The sequence below is a fragment of the Polypterus senegalus genome, chromosome 3 (genome assembly GCF_016835505.1).
Source record: "Polypterus senegalus isolate Bchr_013 chromosome 3, ASM1683550v1, whole genome shotgun sequence".
Lineage (NCBI taxonomy): Eukaryota > Metazoa > Chordata > Cladistia > Polypteriformes > Polypteridae > Polypterus > Polypterus senegalus.
The window spans coordinates 84,072,557-84,094,560 of NC_053156.1; positions in this window are offsets into that span (position 1 = coordinate 84,072,557).

The window sequence follows — 22,004 nt, forward strand, 5'->3', positions numbered from 1 at the left end:
GTCACGTAAAACCAACTTAGAGCAGTTATTTAACCTAACAAGCATCTTTGGGATGTTGGAGAGAAACTATCGAATCAGAATAGAAGCCATTCACACAGACAGTGACCAGGGCTGGAGCCAGCAGCAGGTCTAACTTTTAACTGTAAAAATATAGCTCTACATGTCTAGGTTTGGTTAAAACCACATGTCTTCTATTAAATGGACCACAAGTAATTGAAACCTATAACAGAGTAGCTGGAATGGGATTTATATCAGCATAAAAATTACAACACACCCCACCACCTACTACTCACTTTGGTAAGTGTACTTAATAGCTGATTACAAGGGAAGCCATGACATACATGCTGAACAAATAAAATTCTATGAAATCTGAAGATATTGTGTACTTGCTAGGTGTCATCCAATGAGAAAGTCTTACCCTTCCTTCATAGCTCTCTGCTTACCTGTCTTTCAATTATAGGCACTATGACTACTAAGATCCCAAATATACCTTAAGGGTATCTTCTATAAGATATATCTGCTGATCTGAACTAGCCATTATGGGTAAGGTGGGATGAATTACCCTTTTAAGCTGTAGCTACTGGAGCTTGATAGGATAAACATAGAAATACTGTGTACTATAATTACTGTGTGAATTATAGTAGCCACTGGGAATATTTTGACCAGTGTTCTTCACTTTACATCTGAGCAGTTAAACAGCTTAGAACAAAAATCGTAATAGAAAGCTTAATTAAAAAAAAAAAAAACACCTTCTTTTCACCTCTTCGATGTCCCAATATGTTCTAAATTGCATTTTTGTTGAACCCCTGATTTTCATTAGCAGATGAAAACAAAAGAAGTATAGTTGGTGGCAATAATTCTGCTGTTGGAAGGAAGAGAGGCTCGAGGACATGAAGAAAAGATGTGTATTCAGGTGTGTGGCAGACAACCAGGGATCTTGCCTCATTGGGACACCTGGAAGAAGGATGGACCAGGAGAGCAGCACTATCTTTCCCTGCATGCAAGAGAGCAGCCCCTCTGGGTGATATCGGGGCCACAATCGTGGAGCACCAGAGCTCATGCCTTTTGGGCTCTGTGGCCACCGCCAAGGGCAGCAGAACGACTTAACGGGCCCTTTTGAGCTGTGATGCAGCCACACCCAGAAGTGCAGCCTAATTAGGCTATAAGAGGAGACTGCAGCCACCACTCAAGGAACCTGAGTCAGGTGGAAGAGGATGGAGGTAACGAGGAGGAGTGGAGGTGGCTGAAGAGTAGAGAAAAGGACTAGGTTTGTGCACGCTATTGTGTGTTGTGTATAATAAACAGTGTGTGTTTTTGTACATTGGGAGTCTGTGTCAGTCTGTGCTGAGGCTGATCTCTTACAGGGGATTACTGGTGTAAACTGATGTAAATAAGTGCACAAGATTCCCCTTCCTGTCAACAAGTAGTGTAAATCCTCTGTAGTTAAGCCCAGTAAGACAGCCTGGGTTGATTAATCTGTTTAATTGTGATAAGTTTCTTCCTTGTAGGCACTTTGGAACGGTGGTGGAAGTTTCCAATCATGGAAGTAGTCAGTGCCCCATTACATATGCAGTGATGGAACAAAAACAAAGATAGAAACTATAAAAAAAACACTTATAAAAAGAAAATATGGATGCAGACTATACACAAGATCATGGTCTAAGTGAATTCTTCTACTGTTTATTTGAATAAATAAAAAAATACAAATACATACTCTACTGCGGTGGGTTGGCACCCTGCCCAGGGTTGGTTCCTGCCTTGTGCCCTGTGTTGGCTGGAATTGGCTCCAGTAGACCCCCGTGACCCTGTGTTCGGATTCAGCGGGTTGGAAAATGGATGGATGGATGAAATACATACTCTATCCTAAAGATCATATGATGTGCATTACAATTCTTCCTTGATTAAATATATGATGGATGTGATATACTATGGAACATACTATAAAAAAAGTCTTGAAACAGTCCATTTATGCAGTGGTAAGCCAAAGCAAAATGACACTCAGATGATTCTAGAAATAGAGAGCACATGATACATAAAAGGGTATTTAATAATGAATTGAACTGACATGACTGTGAATTTCAAAGGAGTAGGTTCATTATATACCAAACTATATACCCACAAATAAGGTGGTAGTTTGGACAATTCACTGAACAAAGGATCATCAAGGAAATATTAAGTAAATCAGAAGCTATGGTATATGTAATGATTTGCATGTAAAAAAAAAGCCATTTGTCATAGAAACAATACTATTATTGTAACCATAATGCCATGCCTCATCCAAAGCTGTTCTGGCTTTGGATTTTTGCTCTTGGATTATGTAATTTGGATTTACTTCCTGTAGCATTGTCATTTAGGCAACTCATTTTTGCCTCTTTTGTTCATTTGAATATTTTTGCCTAATATTCTATTTTTTCCAATAAGCCTTTTATTTATAAATACTCTTTGTTTATTCTTTTGTTCACCCATCCCCTTGTCTGACTTTATTTATCTTTTGAGCTGTTAAATCAGTTTTCACCACTTTGGGCCTAGCTAAGCTGATGCTGGCAATGTAGGGAAAGCTGTTCAAGGGTGAGGGATTTCTGGGCTGGCCAGCGAAAGTCCTGGGCTGTTTAGTGGCTATATTTTGGAGGCTTCACACCAATATTGTTATGTTTGGGACTTCATTAAAGAAAAGCTGGGACAGGCTCAAACAACCAGGAGTTTCATAAAAGAAAATTAATAAATGAATTTGAATAATAATTTTTGTTAAAAGGAAAAGGCCCAACCTTGTCAAGCACTCCTGCCATATTTTATCATAATGTAATGAAGAAAAACCCCAAACACAGCAAAGCATTTTCCATCATTTAATATTTTGCATTACACACATTAATTTGAACAATGCTTGAGAAAGGGAACAAGATGGTTCTGAAATGCATCTAGCAGTTTATACTTCTGCAGCAGCAATATCTTCTCCTTTTTTTTCAAACAGACATACTGCATGTGCCCCGGCATATGAAACCTAAGACTGGAACAACTATACCATACAGGAGAACTTGTGTGATCTGACACCCAGGTGTGGACATTTCCTTACATGATTGTTTTTTTGATTGTTTACAACAGGTGTGGGTCTACTGGTTGGATTTGGTGCCAATGCCCTTATTCATCTATATATAGTAGTTATACCTCAATTGGTGTGATGGGCAAATTGGGACACTTCACCTTTGGGATATGTTATTTTAGAATATTAAAAACAAACTACCATGAAATTCACAAGATATAAAAACTAACCTGCTTACTAATAGCCAATCCATAATACAGAGTAAACTGGAACGTCAACACAAAAAAGTAGAAAATGTAACACCCAAACCAATTATTTAGTACTAGCCATGACACCTGACAAAGACAGGTAATAGAATGATTTAAAAATATTTGCTAACTCTTACCCTACATGTACTTTCTGTGCCTTTTCTCTATATTCCCGTGAGTCTGAACCATTCTACATCAGTGCTCCCTTTCTTGAGCATGTTCCCATAAAGCCTGTCTCTCAGACTCTGTCATTATTTTTGAGAAGCCTTTCTTATCTTCGGTCCAGTTTGATACTTTCCATCTTTGAAGGCGATTCTCTCACATGCGCTTTTACACCTGGACACATAGAAAATAGTGGTTTATTGCATAGATAGATAGATAGATAGATAGATAGATAGATAGATAGATAGATAGATAGATAGATAGATAGATAGATAGATAGATAGATAGATAGATAGATAGATAGATAGATAGATAGATAGGAAAACCAATCTATTAACAGAAAAGTATATAATTCCACTAATTTTGCAGTTAATGCATATAGGAACACGCATATATTTTATTCTAAAAAGAAAACAATTTTACATAAGAGACATGCAAAAACATAACTGACAACTAATAATGAAATACGAGTGTCATGTAATCAGTAAAGAAATCCACAAATAACAACTAATTTTATGTTATTAAAAAAAATTCTCATACAAATATGCCATAAAATTTACAAAAGCTGATAAAAAAAAACGTGAAAGATTACAATAATACCTGTTACTCTACCAAAGATACAGTATAACACCGTTAAACAAAATTTATACAGGGTGGGGTGTTGTCTTTGTGAAAGTAAAGCCAATCAAGGTGGCCAAAAATTAACATAAGCTAAGGCTGCATTGACCTTGGAGTACGTTTCTGTCAGTTCTAGTAACCACATCCTATTTGTTTGTAACTCTCCTGGACTCCCCTTTTGGAGAAAATAGGAAATCTTCCACTGCTGTAACCCTATCATTCAATTTTCTTTTGTATCCTGGTCATCATTTACTTCCTCTTTAGTAATCACTCCCACATTGCTTTTTGTTGTTGCCTAATGATCAGGAAGAAACAAAGAAAGGAGTGTTCATACTGAATATTGAGTATTCAACATTTACTGTTGTTACATCAGGTGCATTTTTCACTCCTAAACAATAAAAGGCTATTTTTAACTCAATTTGTTCATTTTAATCAACTTTTCAATTGCAAGTAAATCTTGAACTGTTGATTGTTAAAATGACTTTTGTATACAACAGAAATGACTGTCATCACAAGCAACCTTTAAAGATGACTTATTTTACTCTCTATGCAAGCTGACCAATAACTTTAAAGGAGATTCTTTGTAATTATGATAGATGAGCATTAAGTTATCAGGTCAACATCCAAAACAGACATGAAGATCAGCATTAGGACATGGCTGGGCATATTTGACAACACAAATACTTTGCACAAGTGTTTTACTGGTAGCCAATATACAGAATTATTTACTTTATTTATTCCATTCTGACTTTTCCTGTGGGTTGAAATAAGTGAGATGGCAAATTGAAAAATTTTATTTCAAAGCACAACAAAAGATATATATACCACAAGATATATAGACCACGAGAGGGCAGCCATATTCCATTCTGACTTTTCTTGTGGGTAGAAATAAGTGAGATGGCAAATTGAAAAAACAAAATATATATAATATAATACCTGCCAAACAATAAAATACTATACTGCTGTTACTATTGTGGCGGGACCATACCTCCCCCGGACCACGAGAGGGCAGCCACTAGGGGGGTGCCCTTAAGACTTTGCAGCCCTGGATGTCAGCACTTCCACCACACCCGGAGGTGCCAGCGGAAGAATTACCAGGGACACCAGGAGTGTTCTCACAACTGAGAGGACGCGGTGGATGTCTGCCGGCTGACCAGCCACACGTGTTACCTCGTAGTCCATCCATCCATCTATTATCCAACCCACTATATCCTAACACTGGGTCACGGGGGACTGCTGGAGCCAATCCCAGCTAATACAGGGTGCAAGGCAGGAATAAATCCCGGGCAGGGCACACACACATACATGCACACACCAAGCACACACTAGGAACAATTTAGGATCGCCAGTGCACCTAACCTGCATGTCTTTGGACTATAGGAGGAAACCAGAGCACCCAGAGGAAACCCACGCAGACACGGGGAGAACATGCAAACTCCACACATGGAGGACCCAGGAAGCAAACCCAGGTCTCCTTACTGTGAGACAGCAGCGCTACCACTGCGCCACCATGCTGCCCTTACCTCATAGGTAACCACCATGTATCTTAAAATAGTTTTTTATTCCTAAGCTTTCGATTCCCACAAGGAATCATCATCAGAGGAAAATAATTCAGTCATTTAATCTAAGATACTTTAAAAGCAGAAACACAAAGAAGACCCTTGCAGAACTAACAAGAATATGAAAACCTCACATGGAATGCAAACAAGCTTTGAATCACTCTTCAATGAATCAACTGTAAACTAAATCTAACCTAACACTGATGTGGAATTAGGGTTCTTGGAAAAGATATTTAGTGTCAATGATATGCAAAAGGTTTAAACTCTTATTTCTGCAATAAATTATATCATTGGACTGGAATGATAATATCATACATGAACTCAGCTGATATGCTCAAACCAGTGGTTGAAGTGGAAGAAAAGAACTGCTGCTACTCCTTACTGTGCGCTGAATAATACAGGGATTTGGACTGGATGCATTCCTCTTGGAGGCCTGAAAGTGTACATATACTTGGATTACTTTGAAGAGTGGGGCTTGGTGGGCTGGTGTTGGGTTGAAGTGTAAAAAGCTTGATGAAAGTACAGATTGTTTGACACAGCCTCAGACTGGTTTTCAGACCATCACACACTCTCCATCCACTGTCAATCATACTCCCACAGTTAATGGCCCAGTTCAGAGTTGTCCAATTAATCTGAAATGAATGTCTTTGGAATTTAAAAATGAAAGTAAAGTACATCAGGAACAACTTGTGTGGACATGGGAAGCATATATGTTATTTGCACAAAGACAACAGCCAGGCAAGGAATGAAACCCAGGTCAATGAAGCAACAAATTGGCAGACATAACCAGAAAACCACCATCCTTTATAATATGAAAATGTTGAATACAGCTGTGCATACAGCACCATACAAAAGTTGTATGCACCCTAGACTTTTTACATAAATGTTGTCTTAGTTGTTTATTTTATGTCTTCCAAAACACACAGCCACTGTCATAAAGAACTGTCTTATGGCATAAAGAGGAATGAGGAGTACTGCAGCAGATAATAAGGCCTCCATAGAGTCCTTATCTTTAAAACTTCAAGGAAATGTTGGATTATCTATAGAGACATAAAAAAGAGACACTGTTAAAGTCTGAACAGGAAATGTGGAAAGTTCTTCAAGATGCTTGTGTATGAACCATGTGTTGGAACAAAGTACCAACTGATTTTCTTAAAAAACTTGCATAATAAGTTGATCCATGAGAACTGAAGTTGATCAAAGAGAACTTTTAAAGGCAAAGGATAGACGCACCAAATATTGATTTGAGATTTTTTTTTACTGTTTACTGCTCTTTATAGTAAATTATTTGATACAGTATTTAGAATTAGTTTTTGAAAGCATCTTCATTTTACAGAACGTTTCTACAAGGGCCTAATATTTTTTGTATAGTACTGCTTATTTAAATAAATACATGATAATGTATAAAACAAAAAAGTGCCAATTATATTTACTGAAGCCACTTCAGTGACATTTTAATCTGTTACTTGTGTGCATTTTATTTTCTTCTCTTACCCTTAACCTTACTATTTTATTGGCCTTGCCATACTATTGATGTTATTGTTCCACTTCTGCCAGCTATAAACAGGAGGATGAAGCTGCAGAGGGCATGTAATCATAAAACTAGACAACTGAACATGGAAAAAGACACCTTGTCTGACAAGTCTTGATTTCTGCTGCAATGTGCAGGAAGCAATGTCAGAATTTTGAGTAAAAGCATGAATCCATGAGTACATCCTGCCTTGTGCCAACTGCACGGGGTAGTGGTACTATACTGTAGCTTTTATAATTGGTTTAACACAGCAAATTTTTTAGGATCAAAGATCTTTTATTGTCATTTCAACATCCTAATACAGAAGCAAATGTAAAATTCAATAATATATTTGATAATGACATTTGTAATGCAAATGCATCATGCTTTTTTTTTTTTTTTTTTTTATTTATTTATTTATTTATTAATTTTATTACAATCAATACATAGCAATCAAGTTTTACAAAAAAAAAGAATTATGCTAAGAACAGATCGATCCCCACCCTTGAGAGAGAGAGCAAGCCAAACGGTGTAAAATTTAAGGCTTTTAAAAATACCTAAATCAACAAATTCTCTGTGCTTTATAAAATCATTTCAAAATATTACTGATTAGATCCTGCCATGTTTTGAAAAAGTCTGCACAGATCCTCTAACTGAGTATTTGATTTTTTCCAATTTTAAATAATATAACACATCAGTTTCCCACTGACTTAAAAGAGGAGAGTTTGGGTTCTTCCAGTTTATCAGAATAAGTCTGCGTGCCAACAGTGTAGTGAATGCAATCACAGTTTGTTTGTCTTTCTCCACTTTAAGACCCTCTGGAAGAACCCCAAACACAGCTGTTAATGGGTTAGGAGGGATTGTGAGTCCAAGACTGTCTGAGAGGTAATTAAAAATTTTTGTCCAGAATAATGTTAATTTGGAGCAGGCCCAGAACATGTGACCTAGTGAGGCTGGGGCTTGGTTGCAACGTTCGCAGGTTGGATCATGCCCTGGAAACATTTTGGAGAGTTTTAGTCGAGACAGATGTGCTCGATATATAATTTTGAGTTGTATAATTGTATGCTTTGCATATGGAGCTTGAGTGAATTCTCTGCATTGCTACTTTCCACTCCTTTTCTGATATATTAATTGAGAGGTCATTTTCCCAGTGTCCTCTTGGATCTTTGAAAGGAAGGGATTGTAAAAGGATTTTATATATTGTAGAGATGGAGTCTAACTCCTTGAAATTGAGCAATAATTTTTCCAGCGTGGATGAGGGTGCAAGATGAGGAAAATCTGGAAGGTTCTGTTTAACAAAGTTCCTGATTTGAAGATAGTGAAAGAAATTTGTAGCTGGAATGTTAAATTTGGAACGTAATTGTTCATAGGATGCAAAGACGTTGTCTATATAAAGGTCTCTAAGCAAGTTAATTCCAAATTTTTCCAGATATTAAAACTGCATATGTTTGTGAGGGTTGAAAGAGGTGGTTCTTTTGCAGGGTGCCACAGAAAGAAGCTTCTCCGTCTTAAAATGCTTTCTACATTGGTTCCAGATTCTAAGTGAGTGGAGCACAATTGGGTTATTAGTGTATTGCCGATAACGTGTGTTTATTGGAGCACAAAGCAAGGAATACAAAGAAGTACTGCAGGATTTTACTTCTATTGCGGTCCATGCCTGTGTATGTTCTTCTATTTGTGTCCAGGTTCTTATCGACTGTATATTTGCCCAGTAATAAAACTGGAAGTTAGGTAGAGCCATGCCGCCTTCTGCCTTTTGTCTTTGTAGGGTCGCTCTTTTGATGCGTGGATGTTTAGAATTCCAAATAAATGAGGTTATTGTTGAATCTAATTGCTTAAAGAACGATTTATTAATGTATATTGGTATGTTTTGAAATAAAAAGGAGCTTAGGAAGAATATTCATCTTAACAGTGTTAATTCTTCCAGCTAGTGTGAGATGAAGGGTTGACCATCTATGCAAGTCTTGTTTAATTTTTTCCATACAGACACGAAATTTTTTGATAAAGAGCTTTATGTTTACTTGTGATGTTTACCCGAGGTATTTAAACTGTTCTGCAATGATAAAAGGAAGGGTGTCTAATCTAATATTATATGCTTGCGAATTCACGGAAAGAGTACACTTTTATTCAGATTAATTCTGAGACCAGAGAGCTTTTGAAATTCTGTGAGTGCTGCTAAGACTGCAGGCACAGAATTTTCTGGGTCCGATATATACAGTACCATGTCATCTGCATATAATGAGATTTTCTGTTCCAGTCCTTCTCTGCTAATCCCCTTTATCTGATCAGTATTTCGACAATGTATTGCCAGTGGTTCAATGGCAATTGCAAACAGCAGTGGTGACAAAGGGCATCCTTGTCTTGTGCCACGTTCTAGTTTAAAGTAGTCTGAGCAAATGTTATTGATGCAAACTGAAGCTTCTGGGTTAGTATACAGTAATTTAATCCATGCACAAATGTTCGGGCCAAACCCAAACTTCTCCAAAATAGTAAAAGGTATTTCCATTCAATCATGTCGAATGCTTTTTCTGCATCCAATGATAATAATATTTCTGGGGTGTTTGATTTAGTTGGTGAGTATATTACATTAAACAGGCGTCGAAGATTTGAAGATAAGTGTCGGCCCCTAATAAATCCAGTTTGGTCTTGTGATATTATTGAGGGAGCACTTTCTCCATCCTTCTAGCTATGATTTTAGAGAGTATTTTAACGTCGTTATTCAGAAGTGAAATTGGTCTGTATGATGCACATTGTAATAAGTCCTTATTTTGTTTTGGAAAGACAGTGATTAGTGCTTGGCGAAAGGTTTGTGGAAGAGATTGGTTATCTCTGGCTTCTGTAAATGTTGCTAATAGGAGGGAGCTAGCTGAGCGGAGAATTTCTTGTAAAACTCTGCAGGGTAGCCATCAGGGCCTGCTGCTTTTCCACCTTGGAGTGACTTTATAGCATCCAGTAATTCTGATAATGACAGAGGTTTATCGAGCTCCTCCACACTAATAGCGTCAATTTGTGGTATCTGTAATTTATCCAGAAATGCATTAGATTGTATATTGTCTTCTTTAAACTCAGTAGTATATAGGGATTTATAGTAGTCTCTAAAAGTGCACATTATATTTTTGTGTTCGATGATTTTATCTCCATTCGTGTTAGTAATTACGAGATTGCGTTGCACTTCTTGCTTGTGAATTTGTTGCGCTAAAAGCTTATTAGCTTTCTCTCCATGTTCATAATAATGATGTCTGGATTTGTAAATTAGTTGTTCGGTTTCTTTAGTTGTCAAGAGGTTTAATTCTGAATGTAGAGCCTGCCTCCTCTTATGTAGAGTCTCGCTTGGTAGTCTGGCATGTTCTTCATCTATTTTAGTAATTTCGCTTTTATCTCTGCTACTTTCTTCGCTTCGGATTTATTTCTGTGGGAAAGATATGAGATAATCTGTCCTCTTAAGAAGGCCTTAAGAGTTTCCCAGAGTGTTCCTGCAGAGATCTCAGGGGATGTATTTGTCTCTAGAAAGAATTCAATTTGTTTGGATATAAATTCAGTACAATTCTCGTCAGCTAATAGAAGCGGATTGAGACGCCATCTGCGGGTGAGTGTATGGGGCTTAGTAATTTCAGCTCCAAGATCATCGGAGCATGGTCTGAAATAACAATAGCATCGTATTTACAAGATTTAATCTTAGGCAAGAAGTTATTATCTATAAAGAAGTAATCAATCCTTGAGTAGCAATGATGTACTGGTGAGTAGAAAGAATATGTTCTTGAATTTGGGTTTAAAACCTCCAGGGATCTGATAAGTTGTGATCAGTTATAAACTTTGTAATTATCTTTGCGGTGTTAGTTGCGTTCCCCTGTGGAGGAAGTCTTATCTAAAAGTGGATTTAGAACACAATTAAAGTCCCCAGCCATTATAAGTTTATGAGTGTTCAGATTGGGAATGGATGCAAATAAATTTTGTATAAATTCCTTATCATCAACATTAGGTGCATAAACATTTATCAAAATCATTTTACAGTTAGATAAGTCTCCCATGACCATCACATATCTCCCTTCAGGATCCAATACTACATCTGATGCTACAAATGGTACTGTTCTATGTATGAGAATTCCCACCCCTCTAGTTTTCTTTGTAAAACTAGAATGGAACATTTGGCCAGTCCAGGCTTTTTGCAGCCGGAACTGATCCTTACTTAGTAAGTGGGTTTCCTGTAAAAATACTATTTTAGCATTTAGACCTGTTAGGTGAGAAAGTACCTTCTTTCTCTTTAATTCGTGATTCAGGCCTTTAACATTCCAGCTTACGAGTTAACTGTCCCATCATGGAGACACTGATTCTGAGTTTTTGGTGTCATATTATAGTCTTAACTGGAAGTGAAATAGTTTAGGTCTTAATTTCCTATTCCCCCAAGAGTTGTTGCCATGCAGCTTATTATTACGTTGATAGTTATAATTATAAAGATTGAGATGATAGATTAGATATAGATCAAGCCTGCTCTCTTTCTCTTCCCCCCTTAACCCCCCACCCTCCCTTTTTGCCTCCCCAGGTGAGGCTAAAACCCACTTCATGCAGTCCCAGTCCTCTGACATACCCAGAGACAGAGCACGTCCAAAGCACATCAAGCCCCCATGCAGTGGCTTTAAGGTTAAAAGATAGAGATATCTGTTACCAATATAGTCTTTAAAAGAGGAAAAAAAAAAAAGAAAAGAATTTTGCACTTATATATATATATATATATATACATACACACATATACATATATATATATATACATACATACATACATATAATCTTCATCAATTTTAGTGCATTAAGATGATATCCCCAGATAATAAACCCAGGTGATGGTGTTAAAGATGTGTCCAAAACAAGCATAACAAGTCTTAATGCAGTAATAGCAATAACAGCAAACCAAGGGTATGATATTGAACAGTCTCATTTAGGGTACACATGAAATAATTAGAAAAAAAAAAAAAGAGGAGGAAAACGTAATTAAGCACAATAAAACACAAACATTTAGCCCTAGTAATACTAAGTAATGATAAGTAATAAGTAAGTAATAATAATATAAGAATATGAGAATATATGCTGATAAAAACCCGTATTTTAAAACAAATAGATCAGACAGTAGATTATTAATCCTAGCTTTATCATTTACCGCCATGACTCACAATTATGTATCAGAATAGTCCGGGATCAGCTTTCTTAACTCATTTTCTGCCTCCTCCTTGCTAGCGAAAACATAGAAATGCCCTGCCATTCCACTTTCAGTTTTGCGGATACAGGAGGCCGTATTTGACATTGGCTTGCCGTAGCAGCTGTTTAATATTATAGAAGGCGGGCGTTTGATAGCTGTTGCTGGAGAGAAGTCAGGGAAGACGCGAATTGGCAATCTTCATATATAATATCTTCCTTTTTTCCTGAGGAGTTCCATCACCTCTAACTTAAATGATAATCGTTCAAAACGGACTATAAAAGATCTTGGTCGGGTCTGACGGTGTTTGATCGCGACGCGTAAGCCGCTGCTATCTCAGATTCTGCTTTAAAGTCGCCCCGATTATTTTAGAAAAAGTTCAGTTCGAATTTCACCGGGTTTAAACTTTCTCGATTCTCCGGCAAGCCTTCAATTCTGACATTATACCTTCTATTCCCATCTTCTAAAGCAGCCAGTCTGTCTCCAAGTTTTTCTCCGAGTTTTTACATTCAACTGACATTTACTGCTCTTTCCTCGGCACTGGCAGCTAGATGTTCGGCTATTTCGATCCGATTCGTGAATGTCTCACTAAGATGCTCCAATCGATCAGCAAGCGTGCTCAGTTTAGCGAGTTTTTCTCAATGCGCTCTTCAATTTTACCCAGCACCTGTCGAAGTTCAAGCTGTACCTCTTGACGAAGCCTTTCATTTGCCTGTTGGATTTCCTGTCGCAGACATTCATTGGCCTGTTTCATCTCCTGTTTCAGTCTCTCATGTGCCTTTGCCGTTGCTTTCTCATTAGCCTTCTCGCTTTTCTTTATATCTTGCCTGAGGTCAGCGAGCAACACTTTCAGTTCAGATAGCTCAAATGTGCCTTCTTGTACCGTAGATGAAGCAGCAGACTCTGCTGAAGCGGTGTCCCGCTGCTCCAGTCCCGCGTGATTGCGCAACTGAAGCCGCGGACCTCCCGGCCTTTTCCAGTTTCAGGTAATCCTTTCCAATCGGCGAGCTATCCACATCTGCACTCACGATCGCACCTTCGCTCCCCTTTTCGCTCTCAGCAGGCGACGATGTAGCGGACCGTGGTCCCGAGGAGTCTGTACTTTCGCCCATCTGATCCAGGTCTGTCTCTGAGAGGCCGTATCTCGAACTAGGGCTTGCTGATCGCAGCTTGGATGTAGCTTTAGTCTTCGATTCTTTCGGACCCCCCTTCTTGTTGGCCATGTTTATATGTGTTTACATATACTGTAGCGGTCCCTCTCGGGTTGAATAAATACAGGATATCTCAGAATAATAAGCAAATAATATGAAAAATAGCACCACTGCTAGCGGAGCTCCACTTCAGACGTCCATCTCTCGCATCGGACGAGACCAAGCTTTTTGTTTTTTATTTTTTTGAAAACATAATATATTATTGAATAATGATTTTTATGATAATAACATTGTTTTGTAACATCAGTTTAGCACCATTTTATTTAAAATATTTTGAAAGAACACCACTATTTCCTTGGATTATTTTGCATGGCAGCAAATATGTTGTTGTTGGCACATGTAGGTCCATATGAACAACTGTATGTGATGTGTGTTGTCTTGTTATAAAAGATGTATGAACAATGGGAGAGCACTGATAATAGTGCCAAGCTTTTGTATTCTGCTAACAACTTTATTGGACTTAGTTTGGCTTTTGAATATTTCATTAATGACTTTTAAGGTCATAATTACTGCTTTGTTAAGTTGTGGTGAATGTTTTCTTGATACACATTAGGCCTCTCAATGCCAACTGAACATTATCAGAATGCCAGGCCATACTTAAGCATTCAGATGGATACTTCCAGCTGAATATCGCACCATTTCACAAAGCACAGACCATCTCAAACATATTTCATGAATATGTTCTGCACAGTCTCTAGAGTTCAAACCTTTCAGAGTACTACAGCATATGGTCGTAAAATCTACAGCAACTGCATGATACTATCAGCATGGACTAAAATCCATTAGGAATGTTTCTATTGTCATGTTTAATTCATGCTTTAAAGTTATAGACTAATACATATAAATGTAACATATTAAATATAGTTTTGAATAGTTAATAGGTAATTGTTCATATTTTCCTTATTGAATAATTAGAATATTTCAGTTGTTTTATTTAAGTTCTCTTAACTCAATTACATTGCCAGTGCACTCACTGGTGACTGAATGATGAGACAATGCTTGTATTATTTAGGCAAATCCTTAAACATTGATGAACCAGAAGAATAATGAACTTCTGCAACTTTTCTATAGAGAGAAAAGTCAAGATATGAGTACAAAAAAACCTACAGTGATTAACTAGACAGTACTTGAAAATGTATTATTATAACTCTATAAAATAAAGATGAGTGAACAGAGCAGATTGTACAATTATAATCAATACATCTAGTATTGGTAAGAATCATCTACAGGGTATACAATAGTTAAAAGTATAGTTTTTTAAAATAGAAGACTGAAAAGCTTTGTCTTTAAAGTGTGATCTGAATATATCCACTTACTCAATTTCATGAACAAAAATGAAGAGAAAGTAAACGGGTAAAATAAATATTTGTCCAAATACATGCATATAAAAGTTCTTAAGAATGGCCAGTGTTACATGATCTCAGCTGTTTGGCAGGTATATTATGATGACAAGTTATCTGGGATGTTGAAATCAGCAAATTTGTTAGTATGTAGGACAGTTTTTAAAGAACTATAATATTGTACAGATCTCAAGATGAGGTGAGGTCAAATGTGGATTAGAACTTATTTGGTAGAATCATTTGTTGCAATACTTAAGTATAATGCACTTTTGCAAAGTGGATTGTAGTAAGCCAATCAATAGATGATGTATACCAGATATACTTGCACCAAAAATATTCTAAAATTGTTGTAATAGTAATTTGTTTGTTCTATGATAATGATGTAATATAGAATATATCTTTTTGGCAAATAGCTGCTTTAACTGTACACGTTTTAACTGTTAGAAGAATATATAATAGATAAATTATGAAAACAATGAGAACAAACATTGCCAAGCATTATTGCCTGACATTGGCCCCAATGATACTAAATAACAATTCATATCATGCAATCTTTATCTTATGTTAGACATCATCTGAAAGCAGTTTTCATGATCAATCTTTTGGTGATGATTTGTTTCAGTTGTAAAAAGTGCATCTGAGAACTATAAGGAAAACTCAAGAAAGGAAGTGAGAATTGACAACAATGTAAATGAAACACAACTGAAAAGGTTAAAGATGTGAAATTAGTAATAACAGTAGGATTCATGTGAAATGCAGGATGACATAATTCATATAATATGTGCGAAATAAATATAAATTAAGGTTGTATATGATAAAATAATTTTGATAAGGAGTTCAAGAGTTGATGAATGGAAAGCCAATTAATATAGTGATGCCTGACAATACTAAAATGTGCCACCTCAAAATGAGATATGAATCATTTTAAAATTGAAGAGGTTGACATTGACTGGCTGGCTGGGAAAATGAAATATGTCAAAATTAGCTTTCTGTAGCCTGTTCTATTAAATAGGTACTTGGAAACCAGTCGGATACATGGATACAACAGTTCAAAGGAGAGGATCAACTGGTGTAACCATAGACAATACAGGTTGGACAGCTGCATCGGGACACTTGGTGCTGTGGGGCCCACAGTGGCTGCATGGTAGGTGTTTTACAAGGCTTTATTAATAACTTGTTTCCCTACTCGATACTAAAATTAAAACATTAATGTTGTTATCATTCCCTCAACTCTATAAAGATAATTATGACTGTTGATTTATTTGTGTAGCCTATAATCTTATTCACAATGGTCACCTTTTAATTGAACATACAGTAATATAATTTAGCATGTATTTATTTTTTGCAATAGGGATCATTAAATTCTAAATACATGACAGAGAGTTACGTATATGGTAGAACATCTCCTACTATGAGAATATATCCAATTTAAAAATAAGTAATACTGAAGAAAACAAACAAAGAGCCATTTTTTTAAATGATGAATGGGTCATGTTTTGCTCCAAAGAAATAAGAACATAACACATAAAAAATTTGACAAACAAGGGATGAGCATTCAGTTAACCAAGCTTGTCCGTATATTAAATTTGTCTCAATAGTTCATGCAGATACTTTTAAAAATCTGTCATGTCATCTGCTTGAACTGCATATGATTCAGTGGTTTGTTTCAGATTCACACAACCATCTTGTGTGAAGAAGTGCTTCCTGGCTTCTGTCTTAAATACATTTTCTTTTTATTTGTAGTTTCTTATTCACTTATTAACTGAAAGAATTCTTCTGAATTAACTTTATTGTTACCTTTGAGAGATTTTGAAGGCAAGAAATAGGTTCTAATTCAGTTCTCCCTTATCAAGACTAAACAGGATTAATTTCCTTTGCTTGACATTAATCTGTATCCAGCCCTACAAGCAGGTACTTGCAAGGAAAACTGAGAGGTTAGTGGCAGGATTGGCACTCCAGCCACCGTAAAAAAAAATTCACTCTTTTCCAGTGTGGTGCTGAGGTGTCAACCGTTGCATGGCGGCACTTGGGTCCCAATCTGGGTGGTTCGTAATGAGGTGAGTGTGGTAACGCGCTGTATCAGCACATGTTCCCAAGCTTGTCAGAGGTACACATGCCCTTTAGTTTGGGAATGCACTTGTAAGTTGGTGACCAAATAGACTGAGATATTTGCCTCCTGCTTGCTTTTATTCTTGTACAGAGTGTTGACATCCTTTGAGTTTCAACAAAAACACACAGCCTTCTATCTTGTAAAATTAAAACCTGTTACAAATGCAGGATGCAAAGTCTTGCCTTAGTCCAGAAACAACTGTCAAATCACACACAAATTCTCTCAGCTACAGTGCCTGACCCAAAACAAATGTTAAATAAATCTATTTTACAATGTAAAAATACTACCCTACTTCACACCAGAGCATTTTTTATCACAGCTTTAATCACATAAACATGATATAAAATGAAGCCTTCTGAAGTTGACAGTCTCACTGACCTACGCTCCAACTAGCGCATACATTTTGGTTTTGGTTCACAGGAATATTGCTTGCCGTCAGGCACATTATGCATGCAGTATCTAACATGATATTATGTATGCTCACATTAAACAAGGAGGATGAGGTTTAGCAAGCCTGGCCAAACTTTGTTGAAATAACTGCACTAGACTGGTAGCCTGACCGGTGTTATAACTGATGTGTGGAACAACAGTCTCTGAGCAATTATCTCTATCACAGTTGTGTATTTCAACTAACCGTACTAACCCCTGCTTTCTCTGCTGTTCTTTTTCTGGTTTTCTGTGGTGGTGATCTGTGCCACTACCACCCGATCAAAGCACCGTGCTGTCCCTGCATTTATGGATTGAAGGCCAGAGGTCCACATGACCTTCACCATCAAATTCTTCCATGTTAAGCCTGAAAACCATGAGGACTGATTGAGATCATTTATGTTAGGTAGAATGCCTAGAGGGGGGTGGTCAGTCTTGTGGTCTGGAACCCCTGCAGATTTGTTTTTGTTTGTTTTTTTTCTGTCCTCCCTGGCCATTGGACCTTATTTTTACTCTATGATAATTAGTATTGCCTAACTTTATTTTTATATTTTATCTTTTTTTTCTGTTTCTTCATCCTGTAAAGCACTTTGAGCTACATCATTTGTATGAAAATATGCTATATAAATAAATATTGTTGTTGTTAAGTTGTGATGGACTGCTACTTCTCTGTTTCAGGTTAAAAAACTACCCCAGAATGTGAACTCTGGTTGTTGTTGTTTTGCTTTCCACACAGACCTGCAAAAAAATAATCCTTTGGAAACTCACTTGAGTTCTCTTACACAGAGACTATGTTTTGTTCAAAATACTGTACTACCTTTTAGAAGGTAGGAAGCATGTCAATAAAATCTTTCTTTCTCCAATGCTAACCTTGGATCCACCACTGAAATTACCATTAACATTAGGGGAAAAAAGAACTGATTTAAATGGTAATGGCAACAATTCATTGTACTTCACAAATGAAAATATTCAGTTTTGACTTTACATTCCTAAAAGAACACATCCATGCATGTACTAAACTCATTAATCCAGTTTTAGAGCCATGGGGAACCAGTGCCTATTCTGCCACTTGCCAGGCAGGAACCAGCCCTGAGTGTGGTGCAAGTCATTTGCAGGGCACAATCACTCTCACACACCCTGTGGGAATATACAGTTTTTAGGACTTTGTTAAAGTCATTTTACCTGCTTTTGCTGGAATATTTGAACACTATTTTTTAAATGTTTTTAATATTTTTGTCACTTTATTTACATATTTTTTCACATTTGTGTTCATAGATTATATGGCCACTGCAGTTGCTAGGCAAATAATGCACATGCCAGGTGACTGGTGACATTTTGGCAGCAAAAACATAGAAGAAGGAGATTCACATTAATGAAGCATTTGAACTTTGTTATTAACTTTGGAAAGACCCGCTCATCATTGCACTGGGGAGTGTTGCGTTTTAAATAACACATGCAAATATAGGAATTTTACTGCATTATGTACAGATGAGAATAATGACCCTTTAAACTTGCTAAAGACATGTGCTCATACAAAAATAAATTTCATTTAGGCATTAATTCTAATAATAATAACTTAGGCAGTAATTCAAAATTTTAGAATTTTGGTTTGGTTGAGGCATGTGTGTTATGGATCAGTTTGAAAGTATATGAATTGTATGTATTGTTGTCTAGTAATTTTCAGTTATTTTTCATATTTTATGGTATTTCTGTTGGTTTCACTTATAATTTGTTATTTGTGTTCTGTCCCCTTAAATGTGTCTCAATTCCCTGTGTTTTATGGGTGGAGGCCCTGGTGGCAGGGCTACCATGATGTCACAGTTGCAGCCTCCATCTCCTGGCTATTTATTCCTGTAAGAAGTGAGAGCAAGCATTTGAGCATTGTGGTCATTTGAGTCATTTTGTAAGTATTGACCTTTATTTCCTGGATTTTCTTAATCTTTTTTTGCATTGGTTAAAGGATTATGATTTACAGATTTTGTGTTGGGATTTTCTTTGCTGTACGACTGCCATTATGGTAACTCCTTTTTGTCTATTTTGGTCTTTTGAGGATTTGTCTTATATTTTTCTATTTTCTTAGTAATGTTTTTTTATAAAAATTCTGTTGCTCTTTTTGTGTACAAGCAGAGAGTTAATGGTCATCCTTCTTGTGGGGCTTTCAGACAAATTAATTTATTTTTGTGGATAAAATCCCATTATGGGCCTGCACAGGCTGAGGCAGGCCACTGCAGTTGGGATTAAGCCTTATTGGGTATGCCTTTTGTGGGGCATTTAGAGGCCCCATGCCTTTTGCCATGTCTGGGACTCCCACCACAACAATGTGATTTTTGATTGGCTTGATTTTGGTAGTAATTATTGAACTTACTACATGTGCAATAGACCCTTGCTTTAACCACAACTATTCTGCTTAATGCTAAACACTAAGATGTTAGGTCTTTCAATCCAACTCAATCACAACTACAGTCATTAACATTCATGTCTTTAAAGGAATGCTCCACTAACAAATATTTTAATGTTATTTTTCCCCTATTGTTGCATCAGTACTATCATTTCAACTTTAGTGTTGTATTGACAATAGCATTTGAACCTCCGTATTGATGCAGAAGCAAATAACAGATAAAACCTTCCCCTCGCCTCCCCATTGCACTGCACTACCACACACTTCCCTGTTGTGGCACATTAAAAGATCTGCTTCTCTCCCTCATTTGCTGGTCAGGGGCCTTGTCATCAGTTCAAAAAGTTAACCTCATGTGGCTTTAATTTCTTGTTTAGGATGTGTGTTGATTTTTGTCAAAACATCGATTTTAACAATACTGTATTTTAGCAAAAAGCATGCATTTTGGGCATATGACTGGATAAGGAACATGTGGCTCATGCAGCATGCGTAATTTTTTTCCATGGATGTTTTCATAATGTTTACCATTGTACAGCATTAGGTACTATTGTCTTGTATTATACCATTAACTTTTTTTTCTCTATCCTGCATAAAAAACTTTTTCTCTACCATCATTATGAATGACACGGGGTATGTAACATACAAGAAAATTATTTTTGGGTGAAACATTCCTTTAAGGTGTGAAAATCAAGGTATGTGGAGAAATCCCAATGAAAACTTAAGCAAAATGTACAATTTTAGTAAGGCCACTGACCAGAAAAGAATTTCATCCCAGCCACTTGGAACTATGAAGCAATGGCCCTAAAATTCAGACCACTGTGCGGCCCAATATTACTGGTACTGCTCCATATTTTCAAACTGTCTTAATTCAATTTGGGGTGCAGTGGTTAGGACTCTGCCCCAGCAGCAGTTAAGTGCAAGGCAGGAAAGAACCGTGGATGGGGCACCAGTCCATCATAAGGGTAACAATCACTGAGGTAAAAATGTAATCATAAATCAGCCTAATCTGCACGTCTTTGGGATTTGGGGGAAAAATGAGTAAGTCCATGCAGACACATGGAAAACATGCAAACTCCACCCAACCAGTGACTGAAATTTGAATCCAGGACGCTGGGTCCATAAAACAGTGGTGCTATCTGCAGCTCTACCATACCACCTATGCCCTAAACCAGGCTAGTGAATTACTGAAAACTGAACCCTAAACAACAACATTTATTTATATAGCACATTTTCATACAAATAATATAGCTCAAAGTGCTTTACATGATGAAGAAAAGAGAAATAAAAGACAAAGTAAGAATTACAGTAATATAACACTAATTAACATAGAATAACAATAAGGTCCGATGGCCAGGGAGGACAGAAAAAACAAAAAAAAAAACTCCAGATGGCTTGAGAGAAGAAATAAAATCTGCAGGGGTTCCAGACCATGAGACCGCTCAGCCCCCTTTGGGCATTCTACCTAACATAAATGAAACAGTCCTCTTTATATTTAGGGTTTTCATGGAAGGACTTGATGAGGAAGATAATAAAGGATGTGTCCAGTGACCCCAGCATATATAATAACTTTATTAGATTCAAAGAGAGATTTAGCTTTCACAAAAGCTTAAGAAATATACTAGTAGAAATATTTTAACAAACAACTACACCGTCCATCGCCCCAACACACACAAGAATTAAAGTCTCAATACCATCACTTTACAAAAAAAACAAGTACAATTCCTCACATAAATTCTTCCCACCAGAGCTCATCTTCCATTTACTGTATCTAAAGGGGTGCCAATCTCTATAATCTATAAAACACAATCTGTGTTTGTTGTTTATGCATAGCCATGTCTTTAAAGGCACAGACTTGCAATTTGGCACACTGCTGCTTCTTACCATCAGATACTTCCGACACAACTTTTGGCTTTGTCCACTCAGGGTCTTAGCGTATGGGCACTGGGGCCCACAATGTTTCTTATGCCTATGTATGTTTCTGTTTTGCTGTCAAACAGGGGCCTGAGTGCACTACTTTGCCTGGAGACCTATGATGGTGTTAAGACAGCCCTGCCACTCTCTGGCAGGGATGACCTGGTGTTAAAAGTGGCAAGAAATTGTGCAGAGTGATCTTTTAACATACCCCATTGGTTGCGATGGTAGCATAATGATTAGTACCCTCTCCTTCCAACCAAGAAATATGGGTTTAAATCCCATTCAT